At 43.5% G+C, this 27,364-nt stretch overlaps 2 pseudogenes; both read left to right on the top strand.

The window, feature by feature from the left end:
- The first annotated feature begins 4,874 nt into the window (after nucleotides 1–4,874).
- Nucleotides 4,875–7,131, top strand: LOC119310795 (annotated as a pseudogene).
- Nucleotides 7,132–8,532: 1,401 nt separating this feature from the next.
- On the top strand, nucleotides 8,533–9,237 carry LOC119314413 (annotated as a pseudogene).
- The last annotated feature ends 18,127 nt before the right edge of the window (nucleotides 9,238–27,364 follow it).

Genomic DNA, 27,364 nt, shown 5'->3' with positions numbered 1-27,364 from the left:
TGGACGTGGGTTCAAGCCCCATGATAGGAGTTACATAATATAATGTTTGAAATATATATAAAGTCCCAGCTCAATATTATCTTACTGAGCCGGCCCTTGGGGGCTACACGTTGCTATTAAAGTCCACATGATCGTATTTTCGAAGTCCCTTCTTATTATTGGCCTAATGACCCGGCCCTTGGGGGGATATACTGGTTGAAGTTTTTATGAGCATCAGGCAATTACAAGTTCCAGGTTGCTGCAAGCATGACAACCCGGCACTTGGGGGCTACATATGTGGAATACTCAATTCTGACTAATGATTGATATGAACAACCAGGATTTATTCAAGATTGTGATACCTATATTGAAGCAAGTCTACAGTTGTTGCTATGCTACCTTCTTAAGACTTGGGGGCTACAAGTGATAGGTATATAAGAGGTATATTTTCAAGCTGGATGTTAACTACAAGTATGACCCAGTACCATCAATATTTATAAACCGGTGATCTTCGCAATGATAAACCGGAAAGTTCTACGTCCTTAAACCGGCTGAAGATTGGATGAGTATTTCAAGGACCGATATTGTTTTTAAGCATTGGGAGCTGAGTCAAAGGAGTTATTCTTCACAATATATTTTCTATGAGAAACCAATGTCAGCAAGTTGATTATGAAGCTGGCCTATTAAACCGGATATTCTAGAAGGAGGAAATGACAAGGATTTAAGGATGATCAGATGCCGGTTTACAAGAATTCTTAATCCGGAGCATAATCTGTCAAGTTTTTTCTTGTGTATATTTCACTGGATCAGTTTAACATGGATAAATCCAAATTAAACTGGGGGCTAATGTCGGGGATATACCCCACGGCGTAAACCGGCCGGAAGTATAACCCGGCCGGACTTGGCGGTTTACCTGAAGAACCCGCTGACACTTGGCGGTTCACTGACGACCCGGCGGTTTACGGTTCATTGGTAATCCGGCAGGCGGGTCAGAGGAGCGACAAGACCCGGTGGCCCGACTGGCGGTTAATGAAGGCCGGTTCAACTACGGTGGGCCGGTTTATAAGGAAAGGCATAAGGAATATTTGTCTTACAAGGAGTTAAGACCTGGACTTGTATCCGGTTTGTATTAGAGATAGGTTTGTCCTAATCCTAGTAGGACTTCACATGTAACCCGCCCCTTCAACATATATAAGGAGGGGCAGGGCTCCCCAAAGAAGACAAGCTACAAGCAAGAAGAAACAATCTTAGGGCTAGACACAAAGGGGACAGCTGGTTTACGGCGACTCCCTCGTGATGATAATGAGACCTAGCCTCAAACAGCATGTAGGGTTTTTACCGGATGATGTTTCCCGGGGCCCGAAGCTGTCTAAATCCCTGTCTTGTGTTGCGTCTCTCGATTCCGCTCAACCCCTCTCAAGCTACCAGATAGATGCGTTGGCCTCGCGACTAAGTCCTGACACTAAGGACATTTGCCGTGTCAATTCCACGACAGGTTGTCTCCCAACAAGCGCTTTTCTTTAATGCCTTTTTAGCTAGGCATAATGATTTCAATGATGCTCACATAAAAGATAAGATTTGAAACATAAAGAGAGCATCATGAATAATATAACTAGCACATTTAAGCCTAACCACTTCCTATGCATAGGGATTTTGTGAGCAAACAACTTACGGGAACAAGAAACAACTAGCATAGGAAGGTAAAACAAGCAAATTTTCAAGATTTTCAACACATAGAGAGGAAACTTGATATTATTGCAATTCCTACAAGCATATGTTCCTCCCTCATAGTAATTTTCAGTAGAATCATGAATGAATTCAACAATATAACTATCACATAAAGCACTCTTTTCATGATGCATAAGCATAGAATTTTTATTACTCTCCACATAAGCAAATTTCTTCTCATGAATAGTAGTGGGAGCAAACTCAACGAAATAACTATCATGTGAGGCATAATCCAATTGAAAATTAAAATCAAGATGACAAGTTTCATGGTTATCATTGTTCTTTATAGCATACATGTCATCACAATAATCATCATAGATAGCAACTTTGTTCTCATAACCAATTGGAACCTCTTCCGAAATAGTGGATTCATCACTAAATAAAGTCATGACCTCTCGAAATCCACTTTCGTAAATATAATCATCATAAATAGGAGGCATGGTATCGTCAAAATAAATTTGCTCATCAAAACTTGGGGGAAAAAATATCATCTTCATCAAACAAAGCATCCCCAAGCCTGTGGCTTTCCATATCGTTAGCATCATGGATATTCAAGGAATTCATACTAACAACATTGCAATCATGCTCATCATTCAAAGATTTAGTGCCAAACATTTTAATGCATTCTTCGTCTAGTACTTGGGAACAATTTTCCTTTCCATCATTTTCACAAAAGACATTAAAAAGATGAAGCATATGAGGCAAACTCAATTCCATTTTTTTTGTAATTTTCTTTTATAGACTAAACTAGTGATAAAACAAGAAACTAAAAGATTCGATTGCAAGATCTAAAGATCTACCTCCAAGCACTAACCTCCCTGGCAACAGCGCCAGAGAAGAGCTTAGTTGACGGGGTGTTAGTGCCGCTTACCTAGCCTCCCCGGCAACGGCGCCAGAAAAGAGATTGATCTCTACTACACAACCTTCTTCTTGTAGACGTTGTTGGGCCTCCAAGTGCGGAGGTTTGTAGGACAGTAGCAAATTTCCCTCAAGTGGATGACCTAAGGTTTATCAATCCATGGGAGGCGTAGGATGAAGATGGTGTCCCTCAAACAACCCTGCAACCAAATAACAAAGAGTCTCTTGTGTCCCCAACACACCCAATACAATCGTAAATTGTATAGGTGCACTAGTTCGGCGAAGAGATGGTGATACTAGTGCAATACGGATGGTAGATATTGGTTTTTGTAATCTGAAAATATAAAAATAGCATGGTAGCAAGTAACAAAAGTGAGCAAAACGGAATTGCAATGCTTCGAAACAAGGCCTAGGGTTCGTACTTTCACTAGTGCAAGTTCTCTCAACAATAATAACATAATTGGATCATATAACAATCCCTCAACATGCAAAAAAGAGTCACTCCAAAGTAACTAATAGTGGAGAACAAATGAAGAGATTATTTTAGGGTACGAAACCACCTCAAAGTTATCCTTTCTGATCGATCTATTCAAGAGTCCATAGTAAAATAACACGAAGCTATTCTTTCCGTTCGATCTATCCTAGAGTTCGTACTAGAATAACACCTTAAGACACAAATCAACCAAAACCCTAATGTCACCTAGATACTTCAATGTCACCTCAAGTATCCGTGGGTATGATTATACGATATGCATCACACAATCTCAGATTCATCTATTCACCCAACACAAAGAACTGCAAAGAGTGCCCCAAAGTTTCTACTCGAGAGTCAAGACGAAAACATGTGCCAACCCCTATGCATAAGTTCACAAGGTCACAGAACCCCCAAGTTTATCACCAAAACATACATCAGGCAGATGACGTGAATATCCCATTGTCACCACAGATAAGCACATGAAAGACATACATCAAGTGTTCTCAAATCCTTAAAGACTCAATCTGATAAGATATCTTCAAAAGAAAAACTCAATCCATTAAAAGAACATAGAGGGGGAGAAACATCATTAGATCCAACTATAATAGCAAAGCTCGCGGTACATCAGGATCATGCCAAATCAAGATCACGAGAGAGAGATAGATCAAACACATAGCTACTGGTACATACCCTCATCCCCGAGGGTGAACTACTCCCTCCTCGTCATGGAGAGCACAGGGATGATGAAGATGGCCACCGGTGATGGGTCCCCCCTCCGGCAGGGTGCCGGAATAGGGTCCCGATTGGTTTTTGGTGGCTACAAAGGTTTGCGGCGGTGGAACTCGCGATCTTGGTTTCTTTTCGGGGGTTTCTGTATTTATAGGAATTTTTGCGTCGGTCTCACGTCAGGGGGGTCTCCAAGTCATCCATTAGATAGGGGGGGCGCCCAGGGGGTAGGGCGCGCCCTCCACCCTCGTGGATGGCTCGGGACTCTTCTGGCCCAACTCTTTTATTCCGGGGGCTTCTTTTGGTCCATAAAAAATCATCAAAAATTGACACGTCAATTGGACTCATTTTGGTATTCAGTTTCTGTAAAACTCAAAAACAAGGAAAAACACAGAAACTGGCACTGGGCTCTAGGTTAATAGGTTAATCCCAAAAATCATGTAAAACATCATATAAATGCATATAAAACATCCAAGATGGATAATATAATAGCATGGAACAATAAAAAAAATTATAGATACGTTGGAGACGTATCAAGTGTCCCCAAGCTTAATTCCTACTCGTCCGCAAGTAGGTAAATGATAAAAACAAAAAATTTGATGTGGAATGCTACCTAACATATTTATAAATGTAATCTTCTCTATTGTGGCAAGAATATTCATATCCAAAAGATTCAAGACAAAAGTTTAATAGTGACAACAAAATAATAATACTTCAAGCATACTAACAAAGTAATCATGTCTTCTCAAAATAACATGGCCAAAGAAAGTTCATCCCGACAAAATCATATAGTTTGGCCATGCTCCATCTTCGTCACACAAAATATTCAAAGCATGCACAACCCCGGTTTCAGCCAAGCATTTGTTCCATAATTTAGTATTCTCAAACTTTTTCAACTTTCACGCAATACATGAGCGTGAGCCATGGACATAGCACTATAGGTGGAATAGAGTGGTGGTTGTGGAGAAGACAAATAGGAGGAAGATGGTCTCACATCAACTAGGCATATTAATAGGCTATGGAGATGCCCATCAATAGATATCAATGTGAGTGAGTAGGGATTGCCATGCAACGGATGCACTAGAGCTTCGATATCGCCGACTCAACCATGGGCAAGAAGTGGTGCACGACGCACATCCGGATGGAGCATGTCGACCTCACCTCATACTTGGGCCTATGCAGGGCCTAGGTGGGGCTGAGGGGTCTGATGCTGCATCTCTTGCATGGTGGGTTGTCTTGGGATTGCACGAGCCATCTCAGACTGTGCCAAGGAGGTGTACAGGAAGATGGTGAAGGCCAGAGCATAGCCGCTGGTTCTTGGCAAGACCAACCACCAGAATAATGATTAACTCTATGCAGCGCGCCTTGCCATCGCATGTCGTAGCGAGGGCTAACCGCGATCGATCAATGAGCTAGCTTCAGCGATGGCTGAAGGCTCATCGACAAGAAGGGTGATACGTCTCCAACGTATCTATAATTTTTTATTGTTCCATGCTATTATATTACCCGTTTTGGATGTTTATGGGCTTTACTTTACACTTTTATATCATTTTTGGGACTAACCTACTAACCGGAGGCCCAACCCGAATTGCTGTTTTTTTGCCTATTTCAGTGTTTCGAAGAAAAGGAATATCAAACAGAGTCCAAACGGAATGAAACCTTCGGGAGCGATCTTTTTGGAACAAACACAATCCAGGAGTCTTGGAGTGGACGTCAAGAAGCAACCAAGGAGGCCACGAGGGTGCCCGGCGCGCCCTAGGGGGGCAGGCGCGTGCCCCACCCTCGTGGGCCCCTCGTGGCTCCCCTGACCTACTTCCTTCGCCTATATATATCCACGTACCCCAAAAATATCCAGGGGAATGACGAAAAACTATTTCCAGCACCGCAACCTTCTGTATCCGCGAGATCCCATCTTGGAGCCTTCACCGGCGCTCCGCTGGAGGGGGAATCAACCATGGAGGGCCTCTACATCATCTCCAAGGCCTCTCCGATGAGTTGTGAGTAGTTTACCATAGACCTTCGGGTCTAGTTATTAGCTAGATGACTTGTTCTCTCTCTTTGAATCTCAATACAAAGTTCTCCTCAATGTTCTTGGAGATCTATTCGATGTAACTCTTTTTGTAGTGTGTTTGTCGAGATCCGATGAATTGTGGGTTTACGATCAAGTTTATCTATGAGAACTAATTGAATCTTCTCTGAATTCTTTTATGTGTGATTGGTTATCTTTGCAAGTCTCTTTGAATTATCAGTTTGGTTTGGCCTACTAGATTTATCTTTCTTGCAATGGGAGAAGTGCTTAGCTTTGGGTTCAATCTTGCGGTGTCCTTTCCCGGCAGCAAGGCACGTATTGTATTGTTGCCATCGAGGATAAAAAGATGGGGTTTATATCATATTGCGTGAGTTTATCCCTCTACACCGTGTCATCTTTCTTAATGTGTTACTCTGTTCTTATGAACTTAATACTCTAGATGCAGGCAGGAGTCGGTCGATGTGTGGAGTAATAGTAGTAGATGCAGAATCGTTTCGATCTACTTGTTATGGACGTGATGCCTATATACATGATCATGCCTAGATAATCTCATAACTATGCACTTTTCTATCAATTGCTCGACAGTAATTTGTTCACCCATCGTAATACTTATGCTATCTTGAGAGAAGCCACTAGTGAAACCTATGGCCCCCGGGTCTATCTTTTATAATATAACTTTCCCATCTACTTTTATTTGCATCTTTTACTTTCCAATCTATATCATAAAAATACCAAAAATATTTATCTTATCTTATTATCTCTATCAGATCTCACTTTTGCAAGTTAACGTGAAGGGATTGACAACCCCTTTATCGCATTGTTTGCGAGGTTCTTGTTCGTTTGTGTAGGTGCGTGGGACTTTTGAGGAGCCTCCTAGTGGATTGATACCTTGGTTCTCAAAATTTGAGGGAAATACTTATGCTACTTTGCTGCATCACCCTTTCCTCTTCAAGGGAAACCAACATAGTGCTCAAAGGGAAATTGCAAAGTTAATCGCGCGCACCAGGAAGCACCTCGGGGAGGACGACGCAGAGCTGATGGGCGTCAGTGTGGTGCGCGCGTTGAGCTATCTGTGCCACTTTGGCAGGCAGGTTGATATGAGTGGTCATGAAGTCGCGGTGGCCAAGGAGGCTGCGGGATGGCTGGAGGAGGACGACCTTGGCGTGCGAAACACCGGCAAGTCCATAGTGGTTGGCACGTCCGCATGGTCCTAGAGCACGGCAATGACAAGAGGCTCGTCGCCAGTGACATGGCAAAGGTCACTGGCGTGTCAATGCATACCATCCAGGTGGTGTGCAAGAAGTTGCGCCCGCACGCCGAGCTGCTCTTTGGATGAAGGATGGTGTGCCATGGTTTCTTTCTCTATCCCTACTCTCATGGAGATCCGTCCGGCTTGTCTGAAAATACATGTCTTAGGGACTTGTACGGGATTGTTGTAAGCTTTTATGTCTTTCCTTCGTTTTGTTAGTGATAATACTTGTTTGATTAGTTAATCAGAGCTAAACGGAGATGATTGTAAATTATAAATTTACTCATCGATGTGAATCTTTTTTTTGCTTCGTGCTATTTTTGGGCATTTATTACTTTCCTTGATGCATATGATAGGTCCAATGTATTAGGACACAAACATTGTTTCCCACAAAAAAGGAAACAAATGTTCTGAGATCGTGACAAGGAGAAATCGCCAGCTATGTTCCATCAATATTGCCAGTTTCATCTTTCCAGAAAGCATGCATTATCAGTTTTAGAAGGTAGAGCTAAATGAGATGGGCTACCGGTGGTTTACTGAAGTTAGGGTAGTGGCTCTCTGAGAGTTTGGTTACATTTGGATATTTTTCTATGTAAGTGTGGACCAATGGGTTGTCCATGTTAAAGTCGATGTTTGAAAAAAATGATACCTTCCCTATATGTTGTGTTTCATTGGTATCCACATCCTAGCATTGGAGATTATGTCTTATAGAGGAAAGTTTTCTTGGCTCTTTGCTTCCTCTCAACCAAGAAGGTGTTGATCTCCCAAGTGCAAGGCTTTGTAGGAAGCAACAATTTTCCTAAAGTGAGATCAAGGTTTATCGAACCAACAGGAGTTTAGTAACACACACAATGATCAACACATATACACACACACATACAAAACTACCTTGTAATCCACCAGAACTATCGAGGTTGTCAATCTCACTAGTCTGCTACTCCCTTTGTCTCATAATATAAGAGCGTTTTTACACTAGACACTAGTGTAGTGTCAAAAATGCTATTATAATATGGAACGGGAGGAATAGTTACAAGGATTAAAAGATTAAGTATATGGTAGATTTGATTGCAATAGAAAAGTAAAAGTAATGAATTGGAATAGCGTTTGATCAAGGTTGAAATAATATAGGCGACAACGCATCCCTCCTATCATGCCTAGAATGTCTGCGCAGAGACATCTAGCGGCTCAGAAACTTCTAGAATTTGCATATTTAGCAAACCAGAAGAACTAAACATGTAAAGAAAAATAAAAGGAAAGATCTATTAGCTATGATCTAGGCCGTACAACTGAGAATGGACGACCAGCACTAGGGTGTGCGGCGCCAACCTCCCCTATATAAATGGCATGCCGACAGTCACCTCCACAATGGACACCAATACGCTTGCGGGGCCAGGCGTCGCCCACTTAGACATGTAGCATCACCTGGACTACAACGGTGTCACGCCGGCGACAACGATCAACTACAACTTCGATTCCGCCCACTCAACCATGGGAAAGAAGCAGTGCACGACGCACATCCCGATGTTGCATGTCGACCTCATGCTCAGACTTGGGCCTGTGCAGGGCCTAGGTGGGGCTGAGGGGTCCGATGCCGCCATCTCTCGCATGGCGGGTTGCCTTGGGATTACACCGGCCATCCAAGACCGTGCCAAGGAGGTGTTCAGGAAGATGGAGAAGGATAGGGCATGGCCGCCGGTTCTTGGCAAGACCAACCACCGAAATAATGATCTGCTATATGCAGCGTGCCTCGCCATTGCATGCCGTAGCGAGGGCTCACCGCGGTCTATCAATGAGCTAGCTTCGGCAACGGCTGAAGGCTCGGCGGCAAGAAGGGAAATCGCAAAGCTAACCACGCGCATCAGGAAGCACCTTGGGGAGGAGGGTGTCAGGCTGACGGGCGTTGGTGTGGTGCGTGCATCAAGCTATTTGTGCCACTTTGGTAAGCAACTTGATATGACTGGTCGGGAAGTCACATCGGCTAAGGAGGCAGCGAGACGGCTGTAGGAGGATGACCTTGGCATGCGAAACACCGACGAGTCCATAGCGGCCGACATCGTGTGCATGGTCCTAGAGCACGTCGATGACAATAGGCCCGTCGCTAGTGATGTGGCAAAGGTCACCGACGTGTCGATGCATACCATCCAGGTGGTGTGCAAGAAGTTGCGCCAGCATGCCGAGATGCTATTTGGATGAAGGATGGTGTGCCATGGTTTCTTTCTATGTCCCTATTCTCATGGAGATCTGTATTGTACCTTGCTTGTCCGAAAATACAAGTCTTAGGGACTTCTATGCGTTTGTTGTAAGATTTTATGTCTTTCCTTCATTTTGTCCGTGATAATACTTGTTTGGTTAGTTAATCGGAGCTCAACAGAGATGATTTCTGAATTATCAATTAACTCGTCGATGTGAAACTTTTTTTTTGTTTCGCGCTATACTTAGGCATTTATTACTTTCCTTGATGCATATGATAGGTCCAATGTATTAGGAAACAAATATTTTTTCCCGCAAAAAAAGGAAACAAATGTTGTGAGATCGCGACAAGGACAAATCGCCAGCTTTGTTTGATCAATATTGCCAATTTCATCTTTCCAAAAAAGAATTATCAGTTTTGGAAGGTAGAGAAAAATGAGATGGGCCTGCTGATGAGTGATATTTTTACACCCATTTCACGTTTTTTTAAACCAAGATATTTCATTTAAAAAGAAATATTTGCTCTAATATTGGTACTAATGACTAATGAATGCAAATGATTTCACAAATCCTTCTCTTTGATGTGTTTCCATAAGAAATGGGCTAAAAAGGGAAGAAATCACGTGTGCAAATGGAATGGAAGGAGAATGGGGGAAGAAGGAATCAACAGGAGCCGTTTCTACGAAGATAGAGCAAAAGACAACATTCCATACAGTGTCAAAAAAAGTCTTATATCTTTATACAGAGGGAGTATTTTGTTTTCGGAAAAACGTCATACACAACCATCTTTATTGCATAATTTAACAAGGCCTTACAAAATAAATATATAGATCAACCTAAAGCCACTTTTCTGGTGAAAAGTGCCTCCCTACTTACAAGTTGATGATGTGCCCAATACCACAGCTGAGGCGCTAAAAGGGAGGTGACACGGTAGCCCCTGGTGCGGATCCGAGCGGCATGAAGTATACGTCAATGGAGGTGGTGTTCCCCACTAGAGAAATCGCTGCCATCGGGTGGGGGGCAAGAGCGCGAGGATGGGACGACATGCCTCGCCGCCACCTTCCTATGAGCCATGAGGAGATGGGGCGGAATGGAAAGGTCCTACGGCAGCACTGGTAGGGGTTCCCTTGCCGCCGCCAGGGAAGGTGATGCGAGGGTCGCCACAGGGTTGGCTCACCTCCTTAATTGAGATATGGAGGCCCTTTGCTCACACAGGGAGTATAAAGCAACAAAAAAATACAATTGCAATAAGAAAACAAACAGTTACCATAGACTGCAGAATTATTGCAACATTTCTTCCACATATACACACTGGTGGAATCATTGCAACTGTCTTTCACGTAATCACACTGGTAGGAGGTTAAAACAGCCAATGCACAAGTGATACGTCTGCAATGTATCTACTTTTCCAAACACTTTTGGCATTGTTTTGGACTCTAAGTTGCATGATTTGAATGAAACTAACCCGGACTGACGCTGTTTTCAGCAGAACTACCATGATGTTGTTTTATGTGTAGAAAACAGAAGTTCTCGGAATGACCTGAAAATCCACGGAGATAAGTTTTGGAAAATGTAGAAAATACTGGCGAAAGAATCAAGACCAGGGGGCCCACACCCTGTCCACGAGGGTGGGGGGCGTGCCCTCCCCCTGGGCATGCCCCCCTATCTTGTGGGCCCCCTGAGGCTCCACCGACCTCAACTCCAACTCCATATATTCCGTTTGGCGGAGAAAAAAATCAGAGAGAAAGTTTCATCGCGTTTTACGATATGGAGCCGCCACCAAGCCCTAATCTCTCTCGGGAGGGCTGATCTGGAGTCCGTTCGGGGCTCCGGAGAGGGGGATTCATCGCCGTCGTCATCATCAACCATCCTCCATCACCAATTTCATGATGCTCACCGCCGTGCGTGAGTAATTCCATCATAGGCTTGCTGGACGGTGATGGTTTGGATGAGATTTACCATGTAATCAAGTTAGTTTTGTTGGGGTTTGATCTCTAGTATGCACTATGTTCTGAAACTGATGTTGCTATGACTTTGCTATGCTTAATGCTTGTCACTAGGGGCCCGAGTGCCATGACTTCAGATCTGAAACTATTATGTTTTCATGAATATATGTGTGTTCTTGATCCTATCTTGCAAGTCTATAGTCACCAATTATGTGTTATGATCCGACAACCCCGAAGTGACAATAATCGGGATACTTCTCGGTGATGACCGTAGGTTGAGGAGTTCATGTATTCACTATGTGTTAATGCTTTGGTCCAGTACTCTATTTAAAGGAGGCCTTAATATCCCTTAGTTTCCACTAGGACCCCGCTGCCACAAGAGGGTAGGACAAAAGATGCCATGCAAGTTCTTTTCCATAAGCACGTATGACTATATTCGGAATACATGCCTACATTACATTGATGAACTGGAGCTAGTTCTGTGTCACCCTATGTTATAGCTATTACATGAGGAATCACATCCGACATAATTATCCATCACTGATCCAATGCCTACGAGCTTTCCACATATTGTGCTTCGCTTAGTTACTTTTCCGTTGCTACTGTTACAATTACTACAAAACTGCTATCTTTACTTTTGCCACTATTACCATTACTATCATACTACTTTGCTACTAAATAGTTTGCTACAGATACTAAGTTATCCAGGTGTGGTTGAATTGACAACTCAACTGCTAATACTTAAGAATATTCTTTGGCTCCCTTTGTGTTGAATCAATAAATTTGTGTTGAATACTCTACCCTCAAAAGCTGTTGCGATCCCCTACACTTGTGGGTTATCAAGACTAATTTCTGGCGCCGTTGCTGGGGAGCATAGCTCTATTCTTTGAGTCACTTGGGATTTATATCTGTTGATCACTATGAGGAACTTGGAAGATGAAAGAACCAAGATTTTTCCCTCAACTACGAGGGGAGGTAAGGAACTGCCATCTAGCTCTGCACTAGATTCTCCTTCTATTTTGAGTAAGCTTGCAACACCTAAACCTGCTACTGCTATGAATTCTGATATGTCGCATGTTATTGATGATGCCACTTCTGCTATGCATGATACTTATGATGAAACTACTTTTGTGCGTGATACTACTTTGTCGTTAGGTGAATTTCTTGATGAACAACTTACTAGGGTTAGAGAGAATGAAATTATTGAAGATGCTATTATTGATGATAGTGATGATGAAAGTTCTCCCCCTAATTATGAATTACCTGTTGTTCCTGAGGGTTATGTTATGGAGGAGGAAGCTGCTAGAGCTATTTTTGCTTGCAAAGATAGATATGATCTTAAAAAGTTATTAGCTAAATGGAAGCAGCAATCTCTTAATGCTAGAATGAAACCTGACCCTGCTTTTGCTATTTCACCTATCTGTGTTACTGATAAGGATTATGAATTCTCTGTTGATCCTGAAATAATTACTTTGGTTGAATCTGATCTTTTTATGGCCTTGAATCTGAAACTGTTGTGGCACATCTTACCAAGTTAAATGATATAGCCACCTTGTTTACTAATGATGAGAAGTCTCGCTATTATTATATCCTTAAGATATTTCCATTCTCATTAAAGGGTGATGCTAAGACTTGGTTTAATTCTCTTAATCCTGGTTGTGTGCGTAGTCCCCAGGATATGATTTATTACTTCTCTGCTAAATATTTCCCTGCTCATAAGAAACAAGCTGCCTTGCGGGAAATATATAAATTTGTGCAAATCGAATAAGAGAGTCTCCCACAAGCTTGGGGGAGTTTCTCCAATTACTTAATGCTTTTCCTGATCATCCTCTTAAGAAAAATGAAATACTCGATATCTTTTATAATGGACTCACTGATGCTTCCAAGGACTACTTGGATAGTTGTGCTGGTTGTGTTTTTAGGGAAAGAACAGTCGATGAAGCTGAATTACTATCGAATAATATGTTGACTAATGAAAATAATTGGACTCTTCCAGAGCCAATTCCAGAGGCAATTCCTGAACCAATTGAGCCAACTCCTGAGCCTATTCCGAAACCCACTCCGAAGAAGAGAGGTGTTCTATTTCTCAGTCCTGAAGATATGCAAGAGGCAAAGAAATCAATGAAAGAAAAAGGTATAAAAGCTGAAGATGTTAAGAATTTACCACCTATTGAAGAAATACATGGTCTTAATATACCGCCTGTTGATGGACCACATTGTCTTGATAACCCGACACAGGTAGTAAAGGTAAATTCTCTCTATAGATATGATAACGTTGAAATTCCCTCTACTAAATTTCATAGCCCATGCTTAGATGAATTTGATGATTTTATGGCTAGGCAAGAAAGTTTTAATGCTTATGTTGGTAGAGAATTAAAGAATAATGCTTTCGAAATAGGACGCTTGAGTGATTATATGGCTACAGTTAAAGGTGAACTTAAACTCATTAGCAAATATGCTTCCATGGTTGCTACTCAAGCTGAGCAAGTACTTAAAGCTCAAAATTATTTGCTTGATTAATTAAATAATAAACCCGACCTTGCTGTTAGAGTGGCTACTAGAACTGGTAGAATGACTCAGGAACCTTTGTATCCTGAAGGCCACCCTAAGAGAATCGAGCAGGATTCTCAGAGAAATAATTTAGAGGCACCTAGTTCTTCCAAAAAGAAGAAAAAGAAAAACGATAGGACTTTGCATGCTTCTAGTGAACCTGTCGTAGACACACCTGAGAATCCCAATGATATTTCTATTTCGGATGTTGAGACTCAATCAGGTGATGAACATGAACCTTGTGATAATGTTAATGATAATGTTCATGTTGATGCTCAACCTAGCAAAAATAATGAAGTAGAAATTGAACCTGCCGTTGATCTTGATAACCCACAATCAAAGAATCAATGTTATGATAAGAGAGATTTTGTTGCTAGGATGCACGGTAAAGAAAGAGAACCATGGGTTCAGAAACCCATGCCCTTTCCTCCTAAACCATCCAAGACAAAGTATGATGAGGATTTTGAGCGCTTTGCTGAAATGATTAGACCAATCTTCTTACGTATGCACTTAACTGATATGCTTAAATTAAATCCCTATGCTAAGTATATGAAGGATATCATTACAAATAAAAGAAAGATACCGGAAGCTGAAATTTCCACCATGCTTGCTAATTACACTTTTAAGGGTGGAATACCAAACAAACTTGGAGACCCAGGGGTACCAACCATACCATGCTCCAGTAAAACAAATTATGTTAAAACTACTTTATGTGATCTTGGAGCAGGTGTTAGTGTTATGCCTCTATCTTTATATCGTAGACTTGACTTGAATAACTTGACACCTACTGAAATATCTTTGCAAATGGCTGATAAATCAACTGCTATACCTGTCGGTATTTGTGAGGATGTGCCTGTTGTGGTTGTAAATGTCACTATCTTAACGGAATTTGTTATTCTTGATATTCCCGAGGACGATAGTATGTCGATTATCCTTGGTAGACCCTTTCTAAATACTGTAGAGGCTGTTATTGATTGCAACAAAGGCAATGTCACTTTTCATGTTAATGGTAATGAGCATACGGTACACTTTCCGAGGAAACAATCTCAAGTTCATAGCATCAATTCTATTGGAAAAGTTCCAACTATTATTATTGGAGGTTTTGAATTTCCTCTTCCTACTGTCAAGAAAAAGTATGGTATTCTTACTGTTGGGGATGTTCATATCCCCGTTGAGGTAACTTAGTGTTATTCAAAATTTCTCCGGTTCCGTGTTATTTGGAATGAGTTTGTTAACAAGACTTGATCAACCTTGTTAGTGGATTCATTTTGATGATCATGAGATGGATGAAACTAGAAGGCACGACCTTCTGTACCCTTTGTTTACTTTCTGTTATTTAGAATAAATAAAGCAAAAATAGTATTATCCATCTGTTTTCTGAATTATCCATGCAATAAAAAATTATCCCAAAAATAAAAGTGCTCCAAATGCCGTGCAAATTTAGTATGATTTTTTATGGATTATTTGAGGATTTTAGACACCAAAAACACTGCAGGAGGGGCAAGCACCTGGCCACGAGCGTGGAGGGCGCGCCCACACCCCCTGGGCGTGCCCCCCTGTCTCTTTGGCCCATGGTGGCCCCCTCCACTTATTCCTGCACCCACACACTCCATCTTCTTCCCAAAAAATCCTCATCCTGCTCAAGCACGAGTTCTAGCTCATTTTGCTGCGATTTTCGATCTCCTTGCTCAAAGCTCCATTCTCAAAACTGCTTTGGGAGATTGTTGCATGGTATGTGACTCCTCCATTGGTCCAATTAGTTTTTGTTCTAGTGCTTTACTCAGTGCAATTTTTTGCTGCATAGGTGACCCTGTTCTTGAGCTTGCATGTTAAATTTATGAGGCCCCAAGTAATTCTAATGCATGATATAGGATCTAGGCACTTGTAGGAGTAGTTGCTATCAATCTTGTTTAGTTTTATTCACCTTTATTTTGAAGTTACTAAAATTTCAGAAATTTTTCAGAAAAAGAAATATTGTCTAGGAGAATGTATCAAGGAGGTTCCTCAATAAATAAAGGACCCAGGCTTGTTATGCGTGAGCAAGACGATGAACTACCGAGGGACGCAGAAGTGCGAGCTTGTGAGTGGCCATCAGAAGATTTTATGGTCAAGGAAGGCTTTAAGGAGGAATTTGACGCATATGTGTGCAATGCCGATCTTGAGGACTTCTTACAAGATAAGTGTCCTCAGTACTATCTATTGACTGATTCATTTGTGAGAAGGTTTAAATATAAATGTTCACGTAATTCTCAGAGTGTCATGTTTGATATTTATGATAAATCTTATACCATGGACTTAGAGGATTTTACAACTGCTTGCAAACTTCCGCGTGGGGCAATGTTAATGATCCCCACAAATCTAAATTGAGAGACTTTCTTGCTAGTATTACTATGGGAGAATCTAGGGATATAGCACAAGCTACCATAGGGAGCATTCACTTTCCTGATATACATTATTTTGCTCTCTTCATCGGTAGATGCATTAATGGTAAAGATGAAGCTTGTCATATGTGTGTCCCTGATCTTTGTGTCCTCAAGAGTGTCGTGTTAGGTTATAAAGATTATAACTTGGGGACAATAGTTGCACGTAGGTTGCATAATAATGGTAGGGCTGGAGATTTATTTGGAGGAATTTATGCGACCCGTGTGGCTAATTATCTTGGTATAGCCCCACGAGAGGGGGATATGGTGTTGCCTCCTGCTTATTTAGATGATGATGGTATGGTCAAACATCATTTTCTTAGGAGGAATGAACAATTCCTCCAGTATCGACTAATCTTTGACAGACATAGCTCTATCCATGTTACTCTTCCTGATCCTTTCCTTTTTGATTACCAGGCAAAAGGAAGAGATGTTGTCACTAGGGAGGAAGCAGCTGAACACGAGGGGGGAGCGGAGGCGGCTCGCCAACATGCCGCAGCTCAGGAGGCATTTGCTGCTGCATCTCAGTACAACCCTAGTTACAACTACGGATATCAGCCAGGCTACCCTTGGCCTTAGACCAACTTAGGCAAAAGCCTAAGCTTGGGGGAGTATGTATTTTTCACCGACTTTACATTCATGTTCACACACTATTCCACTCGTCGGTCCTCATACTCTTTCATTGTATTATCCATTCTAGTTTATATTTATTTTTCTCGCTTTCTTCTTGTGTGTTTGATAAACCTTAAGAAAAACAAAAAAAGCAGTTAGTTTAATTCCCATGTTGTAGTAGAAATTAAAATGAAAACCCAAAAATATTTCTCGTTCTTCTTCTTACTTGTTGGGAGCTTTCCCATGTAAATAGTTTTATGTTCTTTTCTTTCCTTTGGTGGTCGAGAGTAGAAGACCATATTGAAAATGTTTAGTGGCTCTCATATGCATGATTGTTTATTTAATTTGGAGCCCATATTACTTGTCTTTTCTCTTGAGTTGAATGCTTGCAGATTCCAGCTTAGTCCAATGCATGTGCACTGTTATTATTATACACATCGTTCGGTCGTGCAAGTGGAAGGCAATAATGACGATATATGATGGACTGATTGAGATGAGAGAAGCTGGTATGAACTCGACCTCTCTTTTTTGTAAATATGATGAGTTCATCGTTCCTGATTCAACTTATTATGAAGTAAACATATTTGCAATGACATTTAGAGATTATAGTTGTTTGTGCCATGCTTGATTAGATATGAGTTATAATGGTTTTACCTTGCGTGCCAACATGCTATTAAAATGATTATCATGTGGTATGATGGGATGGTATCCTCCTTTGAATGAATTGAGTGACTCGACTTGCCACATGTTCACGCATGTAGTTGAAACAATCAACATAGCCTTTATGATATTTATGTTCATGGTAGATTATATCCTACTCATGCTTGTACTTGGTGTGAATTAATTTTAATGCATGTTCATGACTGTTGTCGCTCTCTCAATTGGTCGCTTCCCAGTCTTTTGCTAGCCTTCACCTGTACCAAGCGGGAATACTGCTTGTGCATCCAAACTCCTTAAACCCCAAAGTTGTTCCATATGAGTCCACCATACCTTCCTATATGCGGTATCTACCTGCCGTTCCAAGTAAATTTGTATGTGCCAAACTCCAAACCTTCAAATGAAATTCTGTTTTGTATGCTCGAGCAGCTCATGTTTCAACTAGGGCTGCCTATCTTCCATGCTAGGTGGGTTATTCTCAAGAGGAGTGGACTCTGCTCCTCATTCACGAGAAAGGGCCGGTACCAGGATGCCCAGTCCCATGATCCAAAAAGATCAAAGGAAATCAATGTAATTAAACAAAACTCCCCCAGGGCTGTTGTTAGTTGGAGGCACTCATTGTTTCGAGCAGGCCATGGATTGATGCTTGTTGGTGGTGGGGGAGTATAAACTTTTACCATTCTGTTTGGGAACTGCCTATAATGCATGTAGTATGGAAGATATCGCCATCTCATAGTTGTTTCGTTGACAGTGAAAGTATGCCGCTCAAAATGTTATTCATCTCTATTCTAAAATCGAGCTCTGGCACCTCTACAAATCCCTGCTTCCCTCTGCGAAGGGCCTTTCTATTTACTTTTATGTTGAGTCATCACCTTCTTATTAAAAAGCACCCGCTGGAGAGCACACTGTCATTTGCATTCATTACTATTGGTTTATATTGGGTATGACTTGACTGGATCTCTTTTACCATGAATTACAATGTTTAGTCAGTCCTTGATCTTTAAAGGTGCTCTGCATTTATGTTTTGCGGTCTCAGAAAGGGCTAGCGAGATACCATCTTGTTGTGTCATATTATGATTGTTTTGAGAAAGTGTTGTCATCCGAGTCTTATTATTATCGCTCGTTAGCTAATTATGCTATTGATATGAGTGATTGTGAGACCTAAGTGTTATTGTGAGTATGGTTAGTTCATAATACTTGCTGAAACTTGAATGCTGGCTTTACATGTTTACAACAACAAGAGCAAATAGAGTTTGTAAAAGTTTTTATTTATCACTTTTAGTTTATCAACTGAATTGCTTGAGGACAAGCAAAGGTTTAAGCTTGGGGGAGTTGATACGTCTCCAACGTATCTACTTTTCCAAACACTTTTGCCCTTGTTTTGGACTCTAACTTGCATGATTTGAATGAAACTAACCTGGATGACGTTGTTTTCAGCAGAACTGCCATGATGTTGTTTTATGTGTAGAAAACAAAAGTTCTCAGAATGACCTGAAAATCCACGGAGATAAGTTTTGGAAAATATAAAAAATACTGGCGAAAGAATCAAGACTAGGGGGCCCACACCTTGCCCACGAGGGTGGGGGGCGCCCCCTCCCCCGCTGGGCGCCCCCCTATCTCGTGGCCCCCCTGAGGCTCCACCGAGCTCAACTCCAACTCCATATATTCCGTTTCCTGGAGAACAAAATCAGAGAGAAAGTTTCATCACGTTTTACGATACGGAGCCGCCGCCAAGCCCTAATCTCTCTCGGGAGGGCTGATCTGGAGTCCGTTCGGGGCTCCGGAGAGGGGAATTCGTCGCTGTCGTCATCATCAACCATCCTCTGTCACCAATTTCATGATGCCCACCGCCGTGCGTGAGTAATTCTATCGTAGGCTTTCTGGACGGTGATGGGTTGGATGAGATTTACCATGTAATCAAGTTAGTTTTGTTAGGGTTTGATCCCTAGTATCCACTATGTTCTGAGATTGATGTTGCTATGACTTTGCTATGCTTAATGCTTGTCACTAGGGCCCGAGTGCCATGATTTCAGATCTGAACCTATTATGTTTTCATGAATATATGTGTGTTCTTGATCCTATCTTGCCAGTCTATAGTCACCTATTATGTGTTATGATCCGACAACCCCGAAGTGACAATAATCGAGATACTTCTCGGTGATGACCGTAGTTTGAGGAGTTCATGTATTCACTATGTGTTAAGGCTTTGGTCTGGTACTCTATTAAAATGAGGCCTTAATATCCCTTAGTTTCCACTAGGACCCTGCTGCCACGGGAGGGTAGGACAAAAGATGCCATGCAAGTCCTTTTCCAGAAGCACGTATGACTATATTCGGAATACATGCCTACATTACATTGATGAATTGGAGCTAGTTCTGTGTCACCCTATGTTATAGCTATTACATGAGGAATCGCATCCGACATAATTATCCATCACTGATCCAATGCCTACAAGCTTTTCACATATTGTGTTTCGCTTATTTACTTTTCTGTTGCTACTGTTACAATTACTACAAAACTGCTATCTTTACTTTTGCCACTGTTACCATTACTATCATATTACTTTGATACTAAATACTTTGCTGCAGATACTAAGTTATCCAGGTGTGGTTGAATTGACAACTCAACTACTAATACTTAAGAGTTTGGCTCCTGAGGGAGTCCTAGATTAGGGGGTGTCCGGATGGCCGGACTATGACCTTTGGCCGGACTCCCGGACTATGACGATACAAGATTGAAGACTTCGTCCCATGTCCGGATAGGACTTTCCTTGGCGTGGAAGGCAAGCTTGGCAATACGATATGTAGATCTCCTCCCATTGTAACCGACTCTGTGTAACCCTAGCCCTCTCCGGTGTCTATATAAACCGGAGAGGTTTAGTCCGTAGGACGAACAACAATCATACCATAGGCTAGCTTCTAGGGTTTAGTCTCTCTGATCTCGTGGTAGATCTACTCTTGTACTACCCATATCATCAATATTAATCAAGCAGGAGTAGGGTTTTACCTCCATCGAGAGGGCCCGAACCTGGGTAAAAACATCGTGTCCCTTGTCTCCTGTTACCATCCGCCTAGACGCACAGTTTGGGACCCCCTACCCGAGATCCGACGGTTTTGACACCGACATTGGTGCTTTCATTGAGAGTTCCTCTGTGTCGTCACCTTTAGGCCTGATGGCTTCTTCGATCATCAACCACGACGCGGGCCAGGGTGATACTTTTGTCCCCGGACAGATCTTCGTATTCGGTGGCTTTGCATTGTGGGCCAATTCACTTGGCCATCTGGAGCAGATCGAAAGCTACGCCTCTGGCCATCAGGTCAGATTTGGCAGTTTAAACTACACGGCTGACATCCACGGAGACTTGATCTTCGACAGATTCGAGCCACAGCTGAGCGCGCCGCACTGTCATGATGGGCATGATCTAGCTCTGCCGCTGGACAGTGCCCAGAGCGCCGCTCAGGTGTCCGCTCCGACCCTTAGCTCGGAGCCGACTACGCCGGTCGACGACGGGTGGCTAGACGCCGCCTCGGGGGCTGCAATCTCTACGGTGATTGAGCCGAACACCAATCTTGTCCTTCATGGAGCTCGTGGCTGCAAGGTGCCGGACTCCTTTCCGGACTCCGAATATTCCGCGCCCCTCCCGATCGAACCCAATTGGGCTCCGATCATGGAGTTCACCGCCGCAGACATGTTTCAACACTCGCCCTTTGGCGACATCCTGAATTCACTAAAGTCTCTCTCTTTATCAGGAGATCCCTGGCCGGACTATGGTCAGCAAGGTTGGGATGCGGACGACGAAGAAATTCGAAACCCACCCACCACCCACTTCGTAGCCACTGTCGACGATTTAACCGACATGCTCGACTTCGACTCCGAAGACATCGACGGTATGGACGCCGATGAAGGAGACGACCAAGAACCAGCGCCTATAGGGCATTGGAAAGCCACCTCGTCATACGACATATACATGGTGGACACCCCAAAAGAAGGGGATGGTGATGGAACAACGGAGGATGACCCCTCCAAGAAACAGCCTAAGCGCCGGCGTCAGCGGCGCCGCTCTAAATCCCGCCAAAGAAAAAACGGTGATTCCGGCACCGGAGACAATAACACCCCGGACAGTGCCGAAGAGAACCCCCTCCAGCAGGATTCAGCGCAGGAGGATGGAGAAGCCAGCCCTCATGAAAGACTGGCAGACAGAGAGGTCGAGGACGATAATTACATGCCTCCCTCTGAAGACGAAGCAAGCTTCGACGACGACGAATTTGTCGTCCCTGAGGACCTCGTCGAACAAGAGCGTTTGAAACGCAGACTCATGGACACAGCAAGCAGCCTCAAGAGAAAACAGCAGTAGCTTAGAGCTGACCAAGACTTGCTAGCCGACAGATGGATGGAAGTCCTCGCTGCCGAAGAGTACAAACTCGAACGCCCCTCCAAGAGCTACCCAAAGCGCAGGCTGCTGCCCCAACTAGAGGAGGAAGCAACTAAACCTACATCACCAGCGTATGATGCGGCCGATCGGCCACCCCGTGGCCGCGACAGAGAGGCCTTTCGGCCCTCAACTCAAGCCGCACCCCGGCGCCGCTCAAAAAGTACCAAGGCACGGGGAAACGTGCCAGACCTGCGAGACATATTGGAGGACAAGGCAAGGCAAACAAGATCGATCTACGGCTGTACTTGCCGATCTGACAGGAGGAGGAGGAGGAAGACGCCTCTGGTTGGTACACTTGTTGGCATAGTGACCCTTCTGTTGGCACTTGTTGCACGTGACCTCTGAAAGCGGACGGTGATACGGAGCACTCGATCTTGGCGCTTGAGACGAAGACTTGTTCTGAAAGCCTGGGTTGGGTGGGTGGGAGAAACCACTGCCACCTTTGCTCTTCTGCTGATACGGATGACGGAACGGAGGAGGAGGAAGCCAATACTTCTGCTGCTTGACCACTTGAGTAGAGGAAGAAGGAGTAACATCTCTCGCACGCTTCCTGGAAGCATCACATCTCATCTGAGCAGCCTCTTGCTTCAGTGCCATGTTGTAGAACTCATCGTATCTCAATGGCTCAAAGAGGACAAGAGCGAGCTGAATTTCCTCACGAAGACCACCCCTGAACTGATAGATCATGCTCTTCTCATCGGGAACATCCTGCTTGGCAAAACGGGCGAGCTTCTGGAACAACTTGTTGTAGTCATAGACAGACAAAGAGCCTTGCTTCAGATTGCGGAATTCCTGATGCTTACTCTCAACCACACTTTGAGGGATGTGATGAGCGCGGAAATCTTGACGGAAATCATCCCAAGTGATCAGACGTCCACCTCTGGACTCCTTGTACTGCTGGAACCACTCTGCAGCCTGATCTTTGAGCTGGAAAGAAGCGAACTTGACGAAATCTTCAGGCCTGACGTTGCTGCATTCAAAATGCTTGCCCAGATCCACTAGCCAATCGTCAGCATCGGTAGCCTCAACACAACCGCTGAACGTCTTTGGGCCATTAGCAAGGAACTGGTTCAGTGTAGCAAAGTGGTGCTGATTGTGGCCTTGATTCCCTTGACTGCCTTGATTGCGCTCTTGGAGAATTTGCATGATCAACTGTGTGTTTGCATTAGTAGCGGCCATCACAGCTTGCCATGCTTCCGGAGGAGGCGGAGGTGGAGGTGGATCAGGATTCGGAGTCGTGCGCGTTGGAGGAGCCATCCTGAAGAGGTTGACCATCATTAGCACATAGGTAGATAACAATATAGAAGCTGAATCCAACGGAATGAAAATTGCAACATATAGTCTTCACATCCGAACAAAATGAACGAATGTATTCCTCTTCAAATGGTCACATATCCATAAATTGCAAAGCCACGAAGAATTAAGGTAGAGAAATAAATCAACAAGGTACGGATCAAGAACGAATAATCGGTAAGAAATCCCAATCTCAAACCAATATCCGTGGGAACTAGAGCTACTAGAATTCCCACCTATGAAACTCCCGAACCTTTCCGGTTATGCAATCAGGTGTTGGGGATACAGGGGAAGCACAATATCTCACCCAAACTAGCAAATCCTACATCCAGCTGTATCCATCCTTCAACACATAACCAAGAAAACTTCGGAAACCGTCTACCTTAACCTTCGAAAAGCATCCGTTATACAAGTTATGGCGATACTCCCGAACTCCCGCCCCAGTACTGGGTGGCGTCGAGGTTATCTCACCAACGAACTGCATAAAAGAGATTTTCGATGTCGGCGAACATATCTCAAGTATACCAGAATTGCAACGATAAAATTGTGACGACAACACCTCGGAGCTCAACTCCCCGGGACACTGCCACAACCCCTAAAGACAGGAGGCACCAAGAACAATGTTCTCGTCACAAAACCATCGGAACAAATCCAAGATACTCGCGTGATCCTAAAAATTTTTTTTAGTGAAATTTGAGAAGAGAAGAGTCAAAACTCTACGTCAGGATGCCTTACCAGAGCGATGAGGAGACTGGGAAGTAAAAGAATTCCTAAGCTCTCCGATATATAATTCCTAAGGACTCAAAACATTTTTCTAGACACAACTCGGCTGCTAAAAACGATCAAGCAATGGGGCTCCTAAGGTCGGGGATGGCTCTGATTACCAACTTGTAACGCCCTCGATGCGGCTATAGCTCCCACGTGTCGAGGCATGACTTAGAGGCATAACCGCATTGAAAGCAATGTCGCAAGTCAGGCAATCATTACAACATCCCATGTAATATATATAATAAAATGGGGAGATAACATAGTTGGCTTACACTCGCCACGTCACATCAGAGTACATAAATAACATCCATCAAACAAACACTCATGGCCCGACTACGGTGCCAAAATAGAAAAGAACCCAACATGCGACAAGGTCCTGAATCGATAACCCCAACTAGGCACCACTACTGATCATCCGGAAAAGATACGTAGTATCGCTGAGAGTCCTCGTCGAACTCCCACTTGAGCTCGTAATCGTTAACTGGAGCCGAAACATCTGGACCTACATCTGGAGTTGTAGTATCTGTGAGCCACAGGGACTCAGCAATCTCACACCCACGCGATCAAAACTATTTAAGCTCATAGGAATGGATAAGGCAAACATATGTGGAGCTGCAGCAAGCGACTAGCATATGTGGTGGCTAACTTATACGCAAAAGAGAGCGAGAAGAGAAGGCGAAGCACGAGCGAGAAGCTAAAGGAACATCCTGCGCAAGCATAACTCCAACACCGTGTCCACTTCCCGGACTCCGCCGAGAAGGGGCCATCACGGTAACACACACGATTGGTTCATTTTAATCAAGTTTAGTTCAAGTAATCTACAACCGGACATTAACAAATTCCCATCTGCCCATAACCGTGGGCACGGCTTTCGAAAGTTCAATCCCTGCAGGGGAGTCCCAACTTAGCCCATAACAAGCTCTCACAGTCAACGAAGGAATAGACCTCCACCCAAGACACACCGATCAGACTCGGTATCTCGGTACGACAAGATGATTCGACAGGTTAAAACAAGTCCAGCAACACCGCCCGAATGTGCCGACAAATCCCGATAGGAGCTGCACATATCTCTTTCTCAGGGCACACTCAGATGAGCAATCCGTACAACTAAAACCAAACCTCGAGTTTCCCCGAGGTGGCGCTGCACAGGGCTCTAGTTCGGACCAACACTCAGGGGAGCACTGGCCCGTGGGGGCTAAAATAAAGATGACCTTCGGGCTCCGGAAACCCAAGGGAAAAAGAGGCTAGGTGGCAAATGGTAAAACCAATGTTGGGCATTGCTGGAAAAGCTTTAATCAAGGCGAACTATCAAGGGGTTCCCATTATAGCCCAACCGCGTAAGGGACGCACAATCCGGGAACATAACACCGATATGACGGAAACTAGGGCGGCAAGAGTGGAACAAAACACTAGGCGAGAGGCCGAGCCTTCCACCCTTTACCAAGTATATAGATGCATTAAGATAACATAGCAATATAATGATATCCCAACAAGTAAATAAATGTTCCAACAAGGAACGGCTCCAATCTTCACCTGCAGCTAACAACGCTATAAGAAGGGCTGAGCAAAGCGGTAACATAGCCAATCAACGGTTTGCTAGGACAATGGTGGGTTAGAGGTTCAACATGGCAATTGGGAGGCTGACAAGCAAAAGGTAGGCATCGTAGTAGTGGCAAAGCAAAAGAGCGAGCAAACTAGCATAGCAAAGATAGTAGTGATTTCGAGGGTATGATCATCTTGCCTGCACAGTTGTCAGAGTTGACTGGATCCTCACAAGCAAACTCAACGGGCTCCTCGGTAGCGAACTCGTCTCCCGGCTCTACCCAACAAGACAAACAAGCAACAAGGATACAATCAACCACGGCCAAGACCAAGCAATATGATGGAACGACGATATGCTATGCGGGATGCGATGCGGGATGCAAAATGCAAGATATGACAGGAAATGCATGAACCTGGCCTCAACTTGGAAAACCAAGTGTGCCACTGGATAGAGGGGATGAAATCGATTGAAAACGATATAAAGATCATTGGAATCGGAGTTACGGTTTGCAAATGGCAAGCGTTTTAAGATATGACACCGGTATGCGATTTACAGCAAGTAGGCATCTAAATGCAACGAAATGAACATGCTACAGCCTCCAAACATGAAAACAAAATACATGGCAGTGAAGTACACAAGATGGTTGACAAAACTCTAGCACTGAGCCATAGGCAAATTCATCCATTAAGAGGTTCAAACAAGCATGGCTAAAACGCAAATGCAAAACAGATTCCAGACTTAGTGAAATTAACACTAGTCTGAAATTTCAGATCACGATGCTCTCTTCGGAGCAGAAAAACAACATGATAGAAAACCTGAACATGACAAGTAAGAACATGGCATGGAGCTACTCAACAAGATTAACAAAACACCCAAAGTGACCTGGGGCCAAAAGGGTTCACAAAATACTCTACCGAGCTCACGAACATCGCTCGAACACAATCAGTTTTCAGACTTAGTGAAAACTGAGACACGCTGAAATATAACTCACGAAGGCATGTAAACGAGCTCGATGCACTCACTACGGTGCAAGTCATGGCAAGGAAAGCATATAACCATCAAGAAGGCACAATGTGCTAGCTACACATGGCAAGAACAAAGGCATAGCATGCATGGAACACTAACGGTAGCATCGGCAAAATCGCAAACAAGTTGACGATCTGCCCAGATTAACAACGAAGCAAAAGTTGAGCTCGATTGAGTCAACCTAGAGCACTCCACATATGTAAACAAAGACATGGATGGATAGAGCATAACATAAATATCAAAACTTCCTTACTGATCATCCTCAAAGGAGGCACGGATCATTAGGAAACAAGCTGGACATATAGCATCATGAACTAAAATATCCCAGACTTAGTGAAAATCACTAAGTCTCTGAAATCTGCAATCTCAGGTACCTCTCTTCGCAAGCTTGCACAAGACAACACACACATCCTAAAAATGCATAGGTGGCACCTCTGGAAAGAAGACAAAATGCTTAACAATTCATCCCAAAGGGGCACAGGCATATCATGCACGAATTAAACATGGCAAAAATGACAAAAGTGCATGATGAACTAACGGATCTGCAATCTAACTCACGAAGCCTCCTTCTAACAGCATTTTGGGCATCAAAATGACCTCAAATGCAAATGATGCAATGGAATGAAATGATGTACATGTCGAGGCGAAGATTTTGATATATCATATGTCCAAAACGGAGCTACGGATGAGGAGATACGGGTCCTCGAACAGGAGCATATGGAGTAAAAATCTAGGGACTTAGAAAAAATCGGAGGGGGGGTTAGGGTTTACTGTTCACGCGACCGGATCCAGATCGGGATCGCGCGCGCGGAAGCCGAGGCGGCGCCGGCGGCGGAGCTCGAGCTCGCCGGAGCTGCGGGGTGCGCCGGCGGTGGAGGAGGTC

The sequence above is a fragment of the Triticum dicoccoides genome, chromosome 1B (genome assembly GCF_002162155.2).
Source record: "Triticum dicoccoides isolate Atlit2015 ecotype Zavitan chromosome 1B, WEW_v2.0, whole genome shotgun sequence".
Taxonomy (NCBI): Eukaryota; Viridiplantae; Streptophyta; class Magnoliopsida; order Poales; family Poaceae; genus Triticum; species Triticum dicoccoides.
Note: the sequence above shows the minus strand (reverse complement) of the source record. Positions and strands in the feature narration are given on the sequence as shown.